Source organism: Scyliorhinus torazame, chromosome 3, assembly GCF_047496885.1.
Source record: "Scyliorhinus torazame isolate Kashiwa2021f chromosome 3, sScyTor2.1, whole genome shotgun sequence".
Lineage (NCBI taxonomy): Eukaryota > Metazoa > Chordata > Chondrichthyes > Carcharhiniformes > Scyliorhinidae > Scyliorhinus > Scyliorhinus torazame.
The window spans coordinates 201,038,371-201,060,175 of NC_092709.1; the positions used below are offsets into that span (position 1 = coordinate 201,038,371).

Genomic DNA, 21,805 nt, shown 5'->3' on the forward strand with positions numbered 1-21,805 from the left:
GCTGTGTGGGAGCTTGAATTTGGAGTCCACCCCCATAAAGCTAAACTCATCCAGAGCGCTGCTGCAGGTACCCTAACCCACACCACATTCTGTTCACCCATCATCCCTGTTCTTAATGGCCTCATCCTGATTTTGAAATTCTCATCCTTGTTTTCAAATTTCTCCATGGCCTTGCCCTCCTTATTAATCTCTGCAATCTCCTCCAGCCCCAACTCTGGGAGCTATATAAATGTAACTTGTTATGGTTATTAAAGCCATGGGAGTCATGAATATCTCAACAAATATAGTATGCAGAAGAAAAGAATCATGTGTATGCTCTGAATAGTGGAAAATGAAATACAGGATAGAATTGTTGTGATTACTATTTTGAAACAGTGAAAGATCTTGCTATACATTTTTTGGGGGCAAGCCAATTTTTATTCAGTGTTCATTAGTTGCTGTTTTACACTTTGTTGAAGGCTGCCACATCAACAGACTGCACGTAATCTTCAAACGCACTTTATTCCAGCATATCTGTTCCCACCTTGTCATCTTCAACTATGCATTGAATCTGCAGCTTCTTGATGCCATGGGCCACTGGAACGAGTTTGGAGAAACCCCAAACTAAGCCATTCATTATCTTACATGATCCTCAGCCTCTGAACTTTCCTCCTCCTCATCAGATCCAAAGAAATCAATGTCATTGTCATCATCTTTTACAGCTTTTGCTGGTGTTGTATTTGCTACGTTTTGTGGGCCATATTTACTAAGAGGCTGTTTAACTCCCAGAAGGCAAGCCTTTGTGGTTTCATAGGACAGGATGTGATTGTACCACCAGAGTCCATGGGAGAAATCAGCTGAAGGTGGAGCTTCAAACACACTGATATCAGCTTGAGATGGAGCATACCCCTCGATCAACAAGGAGGTAGTGATGGGCAAGCTAATGGGGCAAGTCTCCTGGCCCTGATGGAATGCATCCCAGAGTGCTAAAAGAGATGGCTTGGGAAATTGCAAAGGAACTCCTGATAATTTACCAAAATTCACTAGGCTCTGGGGTGGTCCCGCCGGATTGGAAATTAGCAAATGTGACACCACTGTTTAAAAAAGGAGGTAGGCAGAAAGCAGGTAATTATAGGCCAGTTAGCTTAACTTTGGTAGTAGGGAAGATGCTGGAATCTATCATCAAGGAAGAAATAGTGAGGCATCTGGATGGAAATTGTCCCATTGGACAGACGCAGCATGGGTCCATAAAGGGCAGGTCGTGCCTAACTAATTTAGTGGCATTTTTTGAGGACATTACCAGTGCGGTGGACAACAGGGAGCCAATGGATGTGGTATATCTGGATTTCTAGAAAGCTTTTGACAAGGTGCCACACAAAAGGTTGCTGCATAAGATAAAGATGCATGGCGTTAGGGTAAAGTAGTAGCATGGATAGAGGATTGGTTAATTAATAGAAAGCAAAGAGTGGGATTAATGGGTGTTTCTCTAGGTGGCAATCAGTAGCTAGTGGTGTCCCTCAGGGATCAGTGTTGGGCCCACAATTGTTCACAATTTACATAGATGATTTGGAGTTGGGGACCAAGTGCAATGTGTCCAAGTTTTCAGACGACACTAAGATGAGTGGTAAAGCAAAAAGTGCAGAGGATACTGGAAGTCTGCAGAGGGATTTGGATAGTTTAAGTGAATGGGCTAGGGTCTGGCAGATGGAATACAATGTTGACACATGTGAGGTTATCCATTTTGGTAGGAATAGCAGCAAAAGGGATTATTATTTAAATGATACGATATTAAAACATGCTGCTGTGCAGAGGGACCTGGGTGTCCTCGTGCATGAGTCGCAAAAAGTTGGTTTACAGGTGCAACAGGTGATTAAGAAGGTGAATGGAGTTTTGTCCTTCATTGCTAGAGGGATGGAACTTAAGACTAGGGAGATTATGCTGCAACTGTATAAGGTGTTAGTGAGGCCACACCTGGATGATTGTGTTCAGTTTAGGTCTCCTTACCTGAGAAAGGATGTACTGGCACTGGAGGGTGTGCAGAGGAGATTCACTAGGTTAATCCCAGAGCTGAAGGGGTTGGATTATGAGGAGAGGTTGAGTAGACTGGGACTGTACACATTGGAATTTAGAAGGATGCGGGGGGATCTGATAGAAACATATGAAATTATGAAGGGAATAGATAGGATAGATGCGGGCAGGTTGTTTCCACTGGCAGGTGAAAGCAGAACCAGGGGCATAGCCTCAAAATAAGGGGAAGTAGATTTAGGACTGATCTTAGGAGGAACTTCTTCACCCAAAGGGTTGTGAATCTATGGAATTCCTTGTCCAGTGAAGCAGTTGAAGCTCCTTCATTAAATGTTTTTAAGATAAAGATAGATTTTTTTTGAGGAATAAAGGAATAAAGGGTTATGGTGTTCGGGTGGGAAAGTGGAGCTGTGTCCGCAAAAGATCAGCCATGATCTCATTGAATGACGGAGCAGGCTCGAGGGGCCAGATGGCCTACTCCTGCTCCTAGTTCTTATGTTCTTATGTAGCTACGATCCGCCAGGTAGTCATAAGCACCTTCAAGCCGGAGGCGGATTTTTGGTCTCCAAAAGCTATGTTTTATTCGTGGTGAAGGTGGCTCCGTTTCCCTGTGTCCGGAGCTCATGCGGTGGCTGTTAGAAGAGCCTTGCTGTACATTTGGATGTTTCAGTTGTGATGTGGATGAAGTGTTGGGTGCTCTGCCACACAGATGAACCAACACGGTTGTGAATGGTACAACGCAGTTTTATTTCAAACATCTATTTACATTGGTAAACTGTTTACTGAGGTTCGATCGTGACCCTTGATTCTGTGGACCTATTCCTAATTCTATCTTGTAGTGGCACTCAGCACATGGTGGATGTCTGAGTGGCCTGCAATGAGCTCTGTGCCCTGAGCCGTCTCCTGCTCGAGTGCCCAGGAAGTGTCGTGTTCCCTGTTTTGTACTGTGTATGCTCTTGCCTGTGATTGGCTGTCGAGTTGTGTGTGTTGATTGGTCCGTTGATCTGTCCATCAGTATGTATGTATGTATGTGCTATGATGTTCACCTGAATATCATGACAGTGGAGACCTGCCGGCTGTCTTTATGCCTTGAGTTATTGTGGACCCTGTCATGATATGCAGACATGCAGATAATGATATACAGACAGGCACAGACAGGCAGCTAATGAACACAGAGAACAGGACATGACCAATGAGCAGGCAAGACACTCAGGGTTGGTATCTCACTATAAAAGGTACGAGGCACTCACAGAGTAAGTCAGGGTGTATTTACAGTATCACACCTCCAGCACGTGGCTAAGAGCTAGTCTGGTTCAGTCAGACAGAGTAACCACACTTAGGTTAGCAGAGAGTTGAACTCATAGAGAACTGTGCTAACTGTGCTACTGGTTCAATAAATCAGATTGAGTATCTTTTGGTTAAAGCTGCATCCAGTTGCAGCCTGTGTTATCCCAGAGTACATAACACATCATGCTACCAGGAGACTGCTTAATCTAGGTGGTTTACCTCAGTCCATTCCGTGACGACCAGCGAATGTATCCCGGCACCATGGAGAAGATTCAGGCTCCTCACCAGCTCAGGACCTCCGGCAATCTCAGTGCCAACTGGCGGACATTCAAGCAAAAGTTTCTGCTGTACATCAAAGCTTCAGACCTCGTGGGTGCGTCTGATGCAAGGAAGATCGTGCTTCTCCTCTCAGCAGCTGGTGATCAAGCCATCGAACTCTTCAACTCTTTTCACTTCACCGAAGGCCAGGATAAGACAAAGTTTCAGACCATCCTGTGTTAGACGTTTTAGTTGCTGTGATATGAAGAGTCTAAAGTTCTGTTCCTTTTTCACAAGCACACATTTATTGCATTCCAACAGCCTTTGCACAAAACTCTAACTATACATCACCTGACAGGTGCCACCTGAAGCCCCTTTACATATCAGTGTCAATTAATGGATACTTAACATAAATGAGACAACTAATTGCAATGTCGCTTAACCCATTACTTAACAGTCTCTCCTTCCTTGGAGAAAAAAATAATTAGGTGAAAACAAAATTTCAAGAAACTCAAAAACAACACACATGATTTCCCCCCCACCCCTTTTCTTTTGGACGAGAAAACAAAACAGTCACAGAAACAAGCGCTCTTCATTAACAATATCTGTGAACTCGCCCCTCTTTTCGTAAAACAGTCTGACAGTTGATAGCTCCTGTCGACCCATTTAATTTTTTGTTATTTCCCCTCTGTCCAACATCTGCTTCAAACTTGCGATGTCTATCCGTAACCTCTTTTCATTGACAATTTTTGTAGAGTGCACATTTTCCCACGGGGATTTATTGTCAATGTGACAGTCAATAGGTATATTGCCCAAATCCCCTAATCCCAAAATTTCTGTCAATATCATACTTATATAAAAGGCCATATCCACCGCCTCTACAAGGCTTAACGTCTCAGCAGCCAAAGTGCGTTTTACCACTCTCCTTATTTTCTTTGTTTCCCACACATGCGGGCAACATTTACCATTGTTCCCCAAAAGGAAAATTATAAACCTCCTGCGCTTGAAACCCCATCACATAAATTTGCGTAGGACGCATCACTATAAACTATGAGTTTCAAGTTCCTAAGGTCACCTAAAACCAGGAACTTCAAAACACACTACAGCATTTTTAGTTTGGCCAACGCTTTATTTGCTCTTATTATGTATTCCACTTTGGCATCATTCATTTTTGTACTCAACTCTAAGACATCAAAACGCACGTCCGGTCTAGTCTGTCTACCTAACCAGTTCAGTTGCCCAATTAAACTTCGCAGTTGCTCTTTTTCTATCTTTGAAACCATTGCGTCTTTTTGTGAAACTCAGCCACGACTAATTGCTATTGGGCTGATGCTTTCCAAATAAGATTGCTGACGTAAAGTTGCCCCTAACTTAGTCTGTCCAATTTCCAGTCCAATATATTTAAATGCACCGGAAGCCTGACTTCCAACCCTGAATTCTTTCCTCAAACCAGAGATTACAATAGCTTCAAAATCTCTAGTCCCGCCCCACAAAAAATCATCGACATGCATCATAAAAATGCCAGAAAGATTTCCTTTATAGTGCCAGTAAAACATTGCAGGATCTGCTTTCAACTGGCAACAGCCTAACTTTAACAAAACTGACCTTACCGAAAAATACCAGACTCTAGATGCATCATTTAATCCATATACACATTTGTTCAACTTCCAGAGTACCCCTTCTGTGTCAGCTGCTTCTTTAGGAGGATGGAGAAAAATGTCTCTCTGGAGCTGATGCCCCTGCAAAAAGGCAGCTTTTATATCTATTGATTTGCATTCCCATGCCTTTGTGGCTAATAGAGCCAAGAAGATCTTTAATATAACCTTTCCTGCTGTAGGTGAATCTACCCTTAAATCCTGATCTTCTAAGTTTTCTTCAAATCCCCTTGCCACAAGCCTGGCCTTTGCCTTATAAGTTCCATCCGGAAGAACCTTTTCCGTGCAAATCCATCTGTGGGATAGAGCTCTTTGTCCCCTATCCGGTACTTCTGTGTATACCCCAAATTCACTCCAACTATGCAATTCTTGCTGTTTAGCTTCTTTGATAACTTTTTCATCTAATTTATTTGAAGCCACCAAAATCTCATGTGCATGTGGGCTTCTACTCCTATTAGTATTCGTAGTCTTACTCAGGTTTTGAGATCTTGATAAACTACATCCCTTCTCCCGCCTGGTATCTCGTTCTGTACTGCTACTGCTTGATCGTTCCCTTCTGCTGTGGGATGTCCTTTCAATAGTTCTCGACCTTTTCCTGTGAACCTGTTCACTATCCAATGTACTATCTGAACTGACACTGCGTTTCTGTGCCCTCCATTTTTGAACTTTGTTTTCCCAATCCATTATCTTGACTCCTTCCCCTGAATGCTGTACATTCAACCAATGTTTATACTTTCCAGTGGCCTTCCCTGCTCTACTAATAACAGTTGCATCCTTCCATTGACTAGACCCTTCAGGCAAGTATGTCACTTTTGTACCAACTTTTGGCAGTTGCCCTTTTGGAAAAATGGTCTGTTCTAATTCATCAGAAGTGTTGTGTTCCTCCACAGAAACCCTGTCTATATCAGTTAATTGGTCCTCATAGTTCTGTAACACATGCGTACCAGATGACTCTGGTTCCTCGTCATGTCTGTCTGCTCTGTCTAAATTTGAAAATTTGTAATCTGTACCCTTATCCTTTGTGAATGTACACTAACAGTTTGATTACCATGTTGCAAAATAATTGTTTTGCCATCTATGCCTATGATCTTCCCTGGGCCTTTCCATTCATTAGAATTGTCTCTCTTATAGTATACCATGCCTCCTTGCTGAAAAATGGCATCTGATGGCCGTACGTTATGTCTTAAAGCTCTGTGAATTCTTTCAGAGACTTCTGCTTCCAAAAAAGCTTTTCTACTGCTATGTAATGCATTTAAATGTTTAGCAAATCCAGAGCTAATTGTAGTCCCCTCCCAAGCTGGAGGTTGGTCATCCAAAATGGACGGAATTTTAGAATTTCTACCAAACACTAATTGATAAGGACTATAGCCCCCAACCATCTGCAATGAATTCTTTGCATGTACTGCCCATGCTAAAGCTGAATTTCGCCTGCAATTTGGTCGATCTGCCAAAGTTTTCCAAAGCATGTCATCAATGACAGCATGATTTCTTTCACAGACACCATTACTAAATGGGCTTTCTGCAGCCATATTCATAACTCTGATATTCATGTTTTCACACATGTCCCTAAACTCATCATTAGCAAATTCTCCCCCATTGTCCGTAAGGAATTTTGCCGGTGGACCCATTCCTGTCCTGATCCATTTCTCCATGATTTGATCCAGAATTACTCTCTTTTCTTTATTTCGTACAATCGTTGATTGACTAAATCAGGTTGCTAAATCTACAAAATGCAAAATAAATATATTATTTGTTTTATCCCAGATCTTAAGGTCCATGGCCACAATGTTGTTAAAATCCCTGGCCAAAGGTAGGGTTACTATAGGTCGTGCTGGTGTCCTTCTATACTTCCTACAAACTTCACAGCGGTCACTAACCTGTTCTATCAGTTTAGTATAGTCGTCATCCCTTACCCCTGCATCCTTTAATAAGTTTTTCAGCCTCCGAGGAGACGGATGTGCAAATTGCCTATGCAGTTTTAATACCACAAGCTTTTTATCAGCTAAAGTCCCATTTTCAACTGCCATTAATACATCCTTAACCACTCTACTTGAAATATTATTTGTCAGTAATGGGATACAATAGTGTCTTGACTGTATAAATTGTAAGTCCACCGTCTTTCCAAAAACTGTTGCCTTATCCTGTTCCATATCCAGTTTCATGTGTGCTTTCTTCATCGACGGTCTGCTCAGAAGCAAAGGTATCTCACTTGATACAACATCCGTGCTAATAAAATGATTCACTCTGGCAATATTGCAAGGGATCACCACTCTTTTCAGCGACTTCAGAGTATTATCATCCCCAAACCTGAAACTTGTGGAACTTTCAAATTCCTTAACCTTGTTACGATTTTCAGCATTCAAAGAGTCCAGGTAACATTTTAACCAGTCAATTCCTCACACAGTAGATGTGCAGCCACTGTCCAATACAGCACAGTTGGAGGATTCTGCAACCAACACCCTCATTACCTGTGTAAAACTGCTTGTCAATAGGACAATGCCTTCTTTCTGGTCACTATCTTTTTCCTCTTCTGACTCTTCCGTGTCATGTGTCACTTCAAACACTCTATCATAACGAGTTGGACAGTTGAAAGCATAATGGTATTGAGAGTCACATCGAAAACAGATTTATCATGCCCCATGCATTTCTGGGGTTCATCTTCCTATTGTAGGTTCTAACTGGGTTTCTGTCTTCATAATTTCCTTGTCTCGGTCTCCTTCTATAGTCTTGAGCCCTGTTCGTAGCCATACGATTTTGCCATCCTGTTAGTAGTGTATCTTCCATATTCTGCTTTATAGCAGGCTGACCTATTTGGGTCATCAGAGCCATCGGAATTGAATGTTTCCCCAGAAACTTTTGGAAAGCTTTTGTCATCTGTTCGAATAAGGTATCCTTATCAGTAAACTGAACTCCTGTCAAAACCAGGAGCCTATCCATGTTGCTCACTCTAGCACAGTCAAGTAATTTAAAGGCCAACACAGACTGTGGAAATTCCAGATTGGGTTTCTGCAGCCTTTTATATAGTCTGCCAAATTCCATTATATAGTCTTCCATGGAGATATCCTCCATTTTCCAGAACTTATCAAAATCCGACCATGCTTCATACGCACTTAACAAGTCATCTTTCTTATAAATCTTATTCATATAATGTAATAAAGTCTCCAGACCTTCTTCTGAGACTAACTCTTCCAATTCCAGCTCAGAAAGCACTTTGTTTCGGATTTTACTGCCATATGGTAAAGAAAGAGCCAATGCCATACCTTGTTTTCTCTTTCCCAAAGCAGTTACTTTAGTCCACATAACTACTGCACTTCTCCATTGGTCGTACGATTCCCTTTCAGAAAATAAGGGAGGATAGTCATATCCAGCCATCTTTATCCTCGGTTCAGCCATATATCCCTTTTTTTTTTCTTTTCTTACTCACTCCTTGGTTTTATCTGGAAAAGTTGCATCTTTCAACCCTTCACATTTACACAGCAACCATCCTCTGGTGCCAATTGTCAGACGTTTTAGTTGCTGTGATATGAAGAGTGTAAAGTTCTGTTCCTTTTTCACAAACACCCATTTATTTCATTCCAACAGCCTTTGCACAAAACTCTCACTATACATCACCGACAGAGGCCACCTGAAGCCCCTTTACATATCAGTATCAATTAATGGATACTTAACATAAATGAGACAACTAATTGCAATGTCTCTTAACCCATTACTTAATATCCTGGACAAGTTTGACAGTCACTGTGAAGTGGACACCAATGAAATCTTCGAGCGCTACATATTCAAACAGAGTTTACAATCTTTCAACTCCTTCTTAACTAACCTCCGCCTGCTAAGCGCTGTCCTGCAACTTTGGTGATATTGCTGACTCCATGATCAAAGACCAAATCGCTTTTGGAGTTCACTCTGATCCTCTGAGAGAGCAGCTACTGAAAATCAAGCATATGACCCTGCCAGTCGCGATTGAAACATGCACAGTGCACGAGCTCGTCAAAAATTGCTATGCCCAGTACAAATCGGCTGAAAATGAGAAACTTGCCTCCCACCAGGCAGACAGTGTGCAGGCCATCGCCCAGATGCAGCGCATCAGCATTGATGAAAGCAGCCATTTTGCGCGCTTTTCCCGGGGCCCCATGCATGCGCGATGCGAACGGGATAACGAAGCAGCCGACACCCACACTGCGCAGGTGCAGATGTTTGCCGACCGCACTGCGCATGTGCGACGACGCACGGAGCGTCAGGACGCCGATGTCATAACATGCTCGAACTGAGGCAATGCCCACTTAAAGGAACACCGCCCTGCACGAGACAGGCGATGTTTAAACTGCAGGACGCCTGGACACTATGCAGCCTTGTGCAGGTCTGCACCACCAGTCAGGGGCCAGCGCTCCCAATTCCGACGACGGCGCGTTCAGAGTGTGCAACAACGATTACAGGATTCTGATCCTGGCAGCACAACGGATCCAGAGGAAGAATGCCTGGACACCGTCTACTGTGTGGGCATCATTACCAAATGTGAATATGCCACATCCAACTCATCACAAATTCAATCCATCCTCGCTGTGGATTCTGCGGACGAATGGTGTGCGGTGATGCAGGTCAAACACTGCTCCATCCAGTATAAGCTGGACACAGGTGCTTCTGCCAACCTCCTCTCACAGGCAGATTTCAAACGCATCAAGAAGCCCCCCAAGGTCCTTCCAGCAGCTTGCAGGCTCCTGGACTACAACGGAAATGCCATCACAGCACTGGGATCCTGCCATCTACTCGTCTCCAACCGGAGCACCCATGCACGGTTACGTTGTGAAATTGTCAAGCCAGACAGGACATCCCTACTTTTTAAAAATATATATATTTATAAGAATTTTAACAGTTTTTCACCCTGACAAACAAACCCCCCCCCCCCCGCCCCCGTAACAAAAAGAAAGAAAGCGCACAAAGCAAAACATGAGCTTGGTAAATCGATATGATACAGAGCTTTGTACAATGGATTCCTCCCGTATATGTCAGTTTTCCAGATCCTTCATCTATTTTCTTGCTCGAATATCCCCAAACAAGCCCCCCTTCCCCCTCCCTCCCTCACCCCCCCCACTCAAGACATCCCCCACCACCCCCCCCCCCCCCCCCCTCTCCCCCCCCTGGGTTGCTGCTGCTGCTGACCGACCTTCATCTAACTCTCCGCGAGATAGTCTAGGAACGGTTGCCACCGCCTGTAGAACCCCTGCGCAGACCCTCTCAAGGCAAGCTTTATCCGCTCCAATTTGATAAACCCTGCCATATCATTTATCCAGGCCTCCACGCTGGGGGGCTTCGCCTCCTTCCACATTAACAAGATCCTTCGCCGGGCTACTAGGAACGCAAAGGCCAGTATGCCGGCCTCTTTTGCCTCCTGCACTCCCGGCTCATCCACTACTCCAAATATTGCTAGCCCCCAGCTTGGCTTGACCAGGACTTTCACCACCTGAGATATTGCTCCCGCCACTCCTCTCCAGAACCCCTCCAGTGCCGGGCATGACCAAAACATATGGACATGGTTCGCCGGGCTCCCTGAGCACCTCCCACATCAGTCCTCTACCCCAAAAAACCTACTCAGCCTCGCCCCCGTCATGTGCGCTCTATGAACCACCTTAAATTGTATCAGGCTAAGCCTGGCACACGAAGAAGAGGAATTAACCCCACTTAGGGCATCAGCCCATAGCCCCTCCTCAATCTCCTCCCCCAGCTCTTCCTCCCATTTACCCTTCAGCTCCTCTACCAACGCCGCCCCCTCTTCTTTCATCTCCTGGTATATCGCCGACACCTTTCCCTCTCCGACCCATACACCCGAGATCACCCTGTCTTGAATCTCCTGTGCCGGGAGCAACGGGAATTCCCTCACCTGTCGCCTCACAAACGCCCTCACCTGCATGTATCTGAAAGCATTTCCCGGGGGCAGCCCAAACTTCTCCTCCAGTGCCCCTAGGCTCGCAAACGTCCAATCAATGAACAGGTCCCCCATTCTTCTAATCCCCGCCCGATGCCAGCTCTGAAACCCTCCGTCCATCCTTCCTGGGACAAACCGATGGTTGTCTCTAATCGGGGACCACACTGAGGCTCCCATCACACCCCTGTGCCGTCTCCACTGGCCCAGATCTTTAGCGTTGCCGCCACCACCGGACCCGTGGTGTACCTTGTCGGCGAGAGCGGCAGCGGTGCCGTCACCAGCGCCCCCAGGCTCGTTTCCTTGCAGGACGCCATCTCCAACCTCTTCCACACCGCCCCTTCTCCCTCCATCACCCACTTACGGATCATCGCCACATTTGCTGCCCAGTAGTAGCCACCCAGATTTGGCAACGCCAACCCTCCTCTGTCTCTACTACGCTCCAGAAACCCTCTCCTTACCCTCGGGGTCTTATTTGCCCACACAAAACCCATAATACCCCTGCCTACCCTCTTAAAAAAGGCCTTGGTGATTACAATTGGAAGGCACTGAAACACAAACAGAAACCTCGGGAGGACCACCATTTTGACCGACTGCACTCTACCCGCTAGCGAGAGCGGCAACATGTCCCATCGTTTGAAGTCCTGCTCCATCTGCTCCACCAGCCTCGTCAGATTAAGTTTATGTAGGGCCCCCCAACTCCTAGCTATTTGGATCCCCAAGTATCGAAAGCTCCTCTCCGCCCTCCTCAGCGGTAGATCGTCTATCCCCCTTTCCTGGTCTCCTGACTGTACTACAAAAAGCTCACTCTTCCCTACATTAAGCTTATAGCCTGAAAAATCCCCAAACTCCCTTAGAGTCTGCATGACCTCCACCATCCCCTCCACTGGACCCGCCACATACAGCAACAGGTCGTCTGCATAAAGCGACACTCGATGCTCCTCTCCCCCTCGGACCACTCCCCTCCATTTCCTAGACTCCCTTAATGACATGGCCAAGGGTTCAATTGCTAATGCAAACAGCAGGGGGGACAGGGGGCACCCCTGCCTCGTCCCATGATACAGCCGAAAATACTCCGACCTCCGCCGATTCGTGACCACACTCGTCACCGGGGCTCTGTATAGGAGCTTAACCCAACTAATAAACCCTCCCCCGAACCCAAACCTCCGCAGCACTTCCCAGAGGTACTCCCACTCTACTCGATCAAAGGCCTTCTCCGCGTCCATAGCCGCCACTATCTCTGCCTCTCCCTCCACCGATGGCATCATTATCACGTTTAGGAGCCGCCGCACATTGGTATTTAGCTGCCTGCCCTTTACAAATCCCGTCTGGTCCTCGTGGATCACCCCCGGGACACAGTCCTCGATCCTCGTAGCCAGTACTTTTGCCAGGAACTTAGCATCCATGTTGAGGAGCGAGATCGGCCTGTACGATCCACATTGCAGTGGGTCCTTGTCCCGCTTTAGGTTCAAAGAGATCATCGCCTCAGACATTGTCGGAGGCAGGGTCCCTCCCTCCCTTGCCTCATTAAAAGTCCTCACTAGCAACGGGGCTAACAGGTCTACGTACGTCCTATAAAACTCGACCGGGAATCCGTCCGGTCCCGGGGCCTTCCCTGCCTGCATACTCCCCAGACCTTTGGTCAGCTCCTCCAACCCAATCGGTGCCCCCAAGCCAGCCACCTCCTGCCCCTCCACCCTTGGGAACCTCAGTTGGTCCAAGAATCGTCGCATCCCCTCTTCCCCCGCTGGGGGTTGGGATCTGTACAGCTCCTCATAGAAGGCCTTGAATGCCTCATTTACTTTTGTCGCACTCCGCACCGTAACGCCCCTTCCATCCTTGACTCCACCTATCTCCCTCGCTGCCATCCTCTTACGGAGCTCGTGTGCCAGCATCCGGCTCACCTTCTCCCCATACTCATAGGTCGCCCCCTGCACTTTCCTCCACTGTGCCTCTGCCTTCCCTGTGGTCTACAGGTCGAACTCCGCCTGGAGATGTCGCCTTTCCCTAAGTAGTCCCTCTTCAGGGGCCTCTGCGTATCTCCTGTCCTCTCTTAAAATCTCCCCCACTAACCTTTCCTTTACCATGCCCTCTGTCTTCTCCCTATGAGCCCTGATGGCGATTAGCTCTCCCCTGATCACCGCCTTCAGCGCCTCCCATACCACCCCCACCTGCACCTCCCCGATGTCGTTGGCCTCCAAGTACCTTTCAATGCACCCCCTCACCCTCCCACACACTTCCTCGTCTGCCAGCAGTCCCACATCCAACCGCCACAACGGGCGTTGGTCCCTCTCCTCTCCCAACTCCAGTTCCACCCAGTGCGGGGTGTGATCTGAAATGGCTATGGCCGAATACTCCGTTCCCTCCACTTTCGGGATCAGCGCCCTGCCCAGAACAAAAAAATCTATCCGGGAGTAGGCTTTGTGCATGTGGGAGAAAAAAGAAAATTCCCTGGCCTGCGGCCTGGCAAACCTCCACGGATCCACTCCCCCCATCTGGTCTATAAACCCCCTAAGCACCTTGGCCGCCGCCGGCCTCTTCCCTGTCCTAGATCTGGAGCGATCCAGTGCTGGGTCCAACACCGTATTAAAATCCCCACCCATTATCAAGCTTCCTACCTCCAGGTCCGGAATGCGCCCTAACATCGCTTCATGAATCCAGCATCATCCCAGTTCGGGGCGTATACATTTACCAATACCACCCACGTCCCCTGCAACTTACCGCTCACCATCACGTATCGACCTCCATTGTCCACTACGATATTCTTGGCCTCAAACGACACCCGCTTCCCCACCAATATTGCCACCCCTCTGTACTTCGCATCCAGCCCCGAATGGAATACCTGTCCTACCCATCCCTTTCTTAACCTGACCTGATCCGCCACCTTCAAATGTGTCTCCTGGAGCATGACCAGTCCCTTTAAGTGCACGAACACTCGGGCCCTCTTTACCGGCCCATTCAGGCCCCTCATATTCCACGTTATCAGCCGGATTGGGGGGCCTCTCCCCCCCCCTCCCCCTGCCGACTAGCCATCCCCTTTTCTAGGCCAGTCCCGTGCCCGCGCCGCCCTCTCCCTCCAGTCCCCCAGATGGGGACCCCCACCCCGACCACCTCTTCTGTGTCCAATTCCCCCTCGGCCAGTGCAGCAGCAACCCCTGTCTAGCTCTTTTGCTCCCCACATAGCACTCCCGTAAGTCAGCTGACTCCTGCTGACCCCGGCTTCCCCCGCCATCCCATTGACCCCCCCCCCCGTGTGGGAATCTCCCCATCAGTGTGAGCTCCTCCATTCCCCCCCCCCTCCGTCCTTCCCTAGCGCGGGAAAAAGCCCGCGCTTTCCTAAGCCTGCCCCGCCCCCTCTGGCGCAGCTCCTGTTGCGGCCTTGTCTCATTTCCCCCATCCCCGAGCCTCCCCTCCCTCCAGCACCGGTGCTCACTGTCTCGTACAGTCTTCTCACCCGGTCCCTTTCCCCATCCCCATCCATCGCCCAACCCGTGGAACATTTCCTGCGCGTGATTAACACCCTATGTACAACAAACATCGAACATCCCCCCACCCTCACAAACCCTCAGTTTGAGTCCAACTTTTCAGTTTGAATAAAGGTCCAAGCCTCCTTAGGCGTTTCAAAATAGTGATGTTGATCCTTGAATGTGACCCACAATCGCGCTGGCTGCAGCATTCCGAATCTCACTCCTTTCCGATGCAGCACCGCCTTGGCCCGGTTGAAACCCGCTCTCCTCTTTGCTACCTCCGTGCTCCAGTCCGGGTAGATTCGGATCTCCGCATTCTCCCATCTGCTACTCCGCTCTTTCTTGGCCCATTTCAAGACCCTCTCTCTGTCCGTGAACCGGTGAAACCTCACCACAATCGCCCTTGGCGGCTCATTAGCCTTGGGCCTCCTCGCCAGCACCCGATGTGCCCCATCCAGCTCCAGAGGCCTCGGAGGGGCCTCCGCACCCATCTGTGACTCGAGCATCGTGCTCGCATATGCCCCGGCATCAGCCCCCTCCACTCCTTCAGGGAGACCCAGGATCCGAAGATTCTTTCTCCTCGACCTGTTCTCCAGGTCTTCGAATCTTTCCGCCCACCTTTTGGGCAGCACCTTGTGCACCTCCACCTTCACCGCCAGGCCCAAGATCTCATCCTCTTTCTCATTAACTTTATTCTGCACCTCCTGGATCTTTACCTCGTGGGCCTTCTGGGTCATCCCTAATCCTTCAATCGCCGACAGCATAGGCGCCAGCATCTCTTTCCGCAGCTCCTCAAAACAGTGCTTAATGAACTCTTGCAGCTCCGGCCCGCATGCCACTTTATCTCCGGCCGCCGCCATCTTGTTTTTCTTCCCTCGCTTCTCTCTCTGCTCCAACGCCGCTTTTTTTGCTGTTCCGCTTCTTGTCCGTTCCATATACGGTGAAGGGGGACCTCACTCTCACCTTCACACACAGAACGTCTTCATAAAATTCACGTTGGGGCTCCTCTGGAGAGCCCGAAAGTCCGTGATCGCGGGAGCTGCCGAATCGTGCGGCTTAGCTCCGCATCGCTGCAACCGGAAGTCTCAGGGCATCTCTACTTGGCACGCATGCCTGCAAGCAGCTGAACCTCGTGCAGCGGGTTTACACAACGACATCTCCAATGTGGATCTTCAGGCTGGCATTGACGACATCCTCGCTCAGTATCCAGAATTGTTCGACGGGATGGGCACGCTGCCATATCGATACAAGATTCTGCTACGACCTGATGCCAAGCCAGTGGTCCACGCACCACGCCGGGTCCCGGCTCCGCTGAGGGAGCACCTGAAGGCACAGCTCAAGGATCTTCAGCAACAGGGCATCATTTCCAAGGTAACCGAACCGACTGACTGGGTCAGCTCGATGGTATGTGTTAAAAAGCCTGCATCTGCATTGATCCCACGGATCTCAATAAGAATATAATGCGTGAACACTACCCCATCCCGAAGCGGGAGGAACTCACCAGTGAGATGGCACACACACGTTTTTTCACCAAGTTAGATGCGCACATGGATTTTGGCAAATCCAGCTGGATGAGTCCAGCAGAAGGCTCTGAACCTTCAACACACCGTTTGGCAGATACCTTTGCATGCCATTTGGCATTGTCTCGGCATCGGAAATCTTCCATCGCATCATGGAGCAGATGATGGAGGGCATTGAAGGGGTTAGTATGTCCGTGGACGACATCATTATATGTCCACGACCCCTGAAGAGCATGTTTCCCGTCTCCAGCAGGTATTCCGCCGTGTCCATGCCAATGGCCTGAAGCTGAACAGGTCCAAATGTTGCTTTGGCATGTCGACACTCAAGTTCCTAGGTGACCAGATCTCTCAGCAGGACGTGCGCCTGGACACAGACAAGGTCAAGGCCATCAAAGCCATGAAGGTCCCTGAAGACACGAAGGTGGTGTTGCGCTTCCTGGGCATGGTCAATTTTCTGGGCAAGTTCATCCCAAACATGACCTCACACACCACGGCCCTACAAAACCTGGTGAAAAAGTCCACTGCCTTTGAGTGGAAGGCAGCACATCAGGCAGAGTGGTTGGAGCTGAAAGCCAAGCTCACCACTGCACCCGCATTGGCATTTTCCGACCCAGACAGGGAGACAAAGATCTCAACAGATGCGAGCCAGGATGGCATCAGTGCGGTGCTACTTCAACGTGATGACACTTCATCCTGGGCACCAGTAGCCTACGCATCGAAGACCATGACGCCCACCGAAATAAGGTATGTGCAAATAGAGAAGGAATGCCTGGGTCTTCATACTGGCATTCTCAAGTTTCATGACTATGTCTATGGCCTGCCGACATTCACTGCCGTGACGAACCATAGGCCTCTGGTCCACATTGTCCACAAGGACCTGAACGACATGACGCCTCGGTTGCAGCGCATCCTCCTCAAACTCAGAAGGTACGACTTTGACTTAGTGTACACGCCTGGCAAGGAGCTCATCATCGCTGAGGCATTGCCCCGCTCCATCACATTGCCTAGTAACCGCTGGAAATCATCCGGCAGATTGAATCACAGGTGCAGCTGTGTGCTAGCACCCTCCCCAGCGTCTGATGAGAAGGTGGTTCATACCCGCGAGGAGACAGCCAAAGACCCCTTCTTGCAGTGTGTCATGCACCACCTCGCCAATGGCTGGCAGAAAGGACGGTGCCCTCAATTTTACAATGTAAAGGACGACCTGACGGTGATTGATGGTATCCTCCTCAAGCTGGACCGGATTGTCATTCCACTTGGTCTCCAGAGCTTGGTGCTCCGCCAAATCCATGAGGGACACCTGGGCGTCGGGAAGTGCAGACGCAGAGCCAGGCAGGCTATCTACTGGCCTGGTATTAGCCAGGACATCTCGAACATGGTCCTCAACTGTGCGACCTGTCAACGCTTCCAGCCAGCGCAGAGCAAGGAGATGCTCCAGCAGCATGAAATCGAGACCTCCCCGTGGTCCAAGGTTGGCATCGACCTCTTTTGTGCGAATGGTCGTGACTACGTGTTGATTATTGACTATTTCTCCAACTACCCTGAAGTCGTGAAGCTCTCAGACCTCACATCTCGGACCGTCATCAAGGCCTGTAAGGAGACGTTCCCCAGGCATGGTAACCCACTCACTGTCATGAGTGACAATGGCCAGTGCTTCAACAGCCACGAGGGGTCTATGTTTGCCAAGTCATACCATTTCAAACATGTCACTTCCAGCCCACACTGTCCGCAGTCCAATGGGAAAGTTGAAAAAGGGGTGCACATTGTGAAACATCTCATCTGCAAGGCTGCGGATTCTGCTTCTGACATCTAGCTCACACTGCTTGCGTACAGGGTGACCCCACTGTCCACTGGCATGTCGCCGGCTCAACCCCTGATGAACAGGAACCTGCAGACGACACTTCCAGACATACACGTGCCCAACCTGGATCACCTCCCGGTGCTGCAGAAGGTGCAGCAGCTCCGAAACCAGCAAAAGCCGGGCTACGCCGCTCATGCCACGATTTGTTTGTGTTATCCCCGGCAGACACTGTAAGGATCAAGATATCGGAAGGTGGCTGGTCTGCTTCAGCTGTCGTTGTTCGACAGGCTGCGCCCCGCTCGTATGTTGTACGTATGGCTGATGGTTCTGTTGTGCGGCGAAACAGACGGGCACTGCGCAAAGTTGCCTGCCCGCAACCGCTTTCTTCTCCGTTTCCGTCAGTTGTTTTGCCACCTCCTGATACCTCGCACTACGAGGCCACCAGTCAGGCTTCCATCCCGCCTGTCAAGGCGCCGTCGTCCCCACCACCACCTCTCCGGCGGTCGACAAGGATCAGACGCAAGCCCCAGAGACTGAACTTATGAACATTTGTTTTGTTTGCTATGTTCTGTTTTCTCACATTAGACAGCTGTCTTCACATGTAAATACGTTCACATATGCCACCGCTTGTAAATATGTTAATATATGCCACCACATGTAAGTACTTTCCCATGTGCCAACAGAACATAAATAAAAAGGGGAGATGTCATGATATGCAGACATGCAGATAGTGATATACAGACAGGCACAGACAGGCAGCTAATGAACAGAGAACAGGACATGACCAATGAGCAGGCAGGACACTCAGGGGTGGTTTCTCACTATAAAATGCACGAGGCACTCATACTCCGCCTCTTTCCACTGATGAACATCTACAGAGTGAGTGGGTACAACAACAAACAAACAAACAAACAAAGAAATGTACAGCACAGGAACAGGCCCTTCGGCCCTCCAAGCCCGTGCCGACCATACTGCCCGACTAAACTACAATCTTCTACACTTCCTGGGTCCGTATCCTTCTATTCCCATCCTATTCATATATTTGTCAAGATGCCCCTTAAATGTCCCTATCGTCCCTGCCTCCACTACCTCCTCCGGTAGTGAGTTCCAGGCACCCACTACCCTCTGCGTAAAAAACTTGCCTCGTACATCTACTCTAAACTTTGCCCCTCTCATCTTAAACCTATGCCCCCTAGTAATTGACCCCTCTACCCTGGGGAAAAGCCTCTGACTATCCACTCTGTCTATGCCCCTCATAATTTTGTATACCTCTATCAGGTCGCCCCTCAACCTCCTTCGTTCCAGTGAGAACAAACCGAGTTTATTCAATCGCTCCTCATAGCTTATGCCCTCCATACCAGGCAACATTCTGGTAAATCTCTTCTGCACCCTCTCTAAAGCCTCCACATCCTTCTGGTAGTGTGGCGACCAGAATTGAACACTATACTCCAAGTGTGGCCTAACTAAGGTTCTATACAGCTGCAACATGACTTGCCAATTCTTATACTCGATGCCCCGGCCAATGAAGGCAAGCATGCCGTATGCCTTCTTGACTACCTTCTCCACCTGTGTAGCCCCTTTCAGTGATCTGTGGACCTGTACTCCTAGATCTCTTTGACTTTCAATACTCTTGAGGGTTCTACCATTCACTGTATATTCCCTACCTGCATTAGCCCTTCCAAAATGCATTACCTCACATTTGTCCAGGTTAAACTCCATCTGCCATCTCTCCGCCCAAGTCTCCAGACAATCTAAATCCTGCTGTATCCTCAGACAGTCCTCATCGCTATCCGCAATTCCACCAACCTTTGTGTCGTCTGCAAACTTACTAATCAGACCAGTTACATTTTCCTCCAAATCATTTATATATACTACAAAGAGCAAAGGTCCCAGCACTGATCCCTGTGGAACACCACTGGTCACAGCCCTCCAATTAGAAAAGCATCCCTCCATTGCTACCCTCTGCCTTCTATGGCCTAGCCAGTTCTGTATCCACCTTGCCAGTTCACCCCTGATCCCGTGTGACTTCACCTTTTGTACTAGTCTACCATGAGGGACCTTGTCAAAGGCCTTACTGAAGTCCATATAGACAACATCTACTGCCCTACCTGCATCAATCATCTTAGTGACGTCCTCGAAAAACTCTATCAAGTTAGTGAGACACGACCTCCCCTTCACAAAACCGTGCTGCCTCTCACTAATACAGTAGTATTATTACCTCACAGTATCACACCTCCAGCACGTGGCTAAGAGCTAGTCTGGTTCAGTCAGACAGAGTAACCACACTTAGGTTAGCAGAGAGTCGAACTCATAGAGAACTGTGCTAAATGTGTTACTGGTTCAATAAATCAGATTGAACTAACTTCAAGGTCTGGAGTATCTTTTGGTTAAAGCTGCATCCAGTTGCAGCCTGTGTTATTCCAGAGTACATAACACAACAGACCCCTCTTGCTGTTCCCTTCTTTCCAGCATAAAAGGAATACAGGGTTTCCATGGACAAACATGGCATTTTCTTTGATGCACTTGTGAGTTGCAGACTGGCTGATATGACAGATGGGCCACTCCAGTCGTGAGAATAGATTCAGTTTTAAGTAAAAACAGTGTCAATTAAGGTGGTTTGAAATCAAAAATAACTGATGGCGATGTTCTGTCACATCACCTCCAGATCAAAGGTCTGTTACAATCTGATTATGGATTTTAACAGTTTATTTAAAGTAGACAAAGTTTGAAATCCCAGTTGCCCACGGGGAGAATAAAGCTACAGGATTCCCGGTTTTATTTTATATTTTTTTTAATTAAGGGCAATTTAGCGTAGCCAATCCACCTACCCTGCACATCTTTAGGTTGTTGGGGTGAGACCCACGCGGACACGGGGAGAAAGTGCAAACTTGACACAGATAGTCACCCGGGGCCGGGATCGAACCCAGGTTCTCGGCGCCGTGAGGCAGCATTGCTAACCACTGTGCCACATGCCAACCATGGATTCCTGATTGTAAACAAACAAAGTAAAGTTTACTATACAAAGTCAGAAAGTAAAACAATCAGAAATATATATAATGTACTCTAAGATTCAGAATTAACACAAGGTAGATATCAATTAACAGGCAAATTGGTCAAACATGCCACACTGCACAATAAATGGCAGATGCAAGCAAAACAGATCCCACGGTTCTCTCAGCCACCCACCCAGATGTCAGTGACCTTTGTGAATCGCAATGTCTTGTTAAAACTCTGTCTCCCTCACGAGAGATCTCAACTCTTTACTTTCAAAATCTAACCTCTCAATTTCCTCAAAATCTACTCCAACTTGAACTGCCTCAATAACTGCTCACTCCCTCGATGGTTCAGTCTTTTCTCCATGAGATTCGCAAAACTGACAGTTGTTTTTCAGACCACTAGCTTTGGTACTGGCATCATCCCAGGATTTCTCCAAACCCCAGTTTCCTAGCTGCACCAAGCTATACATGGCCTCAGGGCTTCTCTGAACCCTAACTTCTTGGAGCCAGCTACCCACTCAAGAGGGCTTCTCCGTGCAAACCACATGAGGTCCAAACTGCAACCGACTCTTACTCCCACCCCCAGCCGCTGCCCCAGGAAAACACAGAGGTAGATTGAAACAACAGAACCTTCTTAAGCTCCATCCATCTCATGATGGAGTAGCCTTTCAGGATTCACTGAATGTTTTAAAACATTTTTCGCTCTAACTCCCAAAACAAAGCAGCTCTCTGGGCTGCACTTCTTTGCAAGCAGTGACGACGTCATGACTAAATGTTGCTTTCAGGATGAATAGCGTGCGATTCATGTTTTTGTTGGGAGCGCTATTAGGTAAGCGAGTCAGCACAAGCAAATGGGTCAGCACTATCGGCGCAAATTGAGAACAATTCTTGGCCCAGCGG

At 48.2% G+C, this 21,805-nt stretch overlaps 1 pseudogene; it reads right to left on the bottom strand.

The window, feature by feature from the left end:
• Nucleotides 1-408: 408 nt before the first annotated feature.
• Nucleotides 409-21,375, bottom strand: LOC140409409 (elongation factor 1-beta pseudogene; annotated as a pseudogene).
• Between the last annotated feature and the right edge of the window lie 430 nt (nt 21,376-21,805).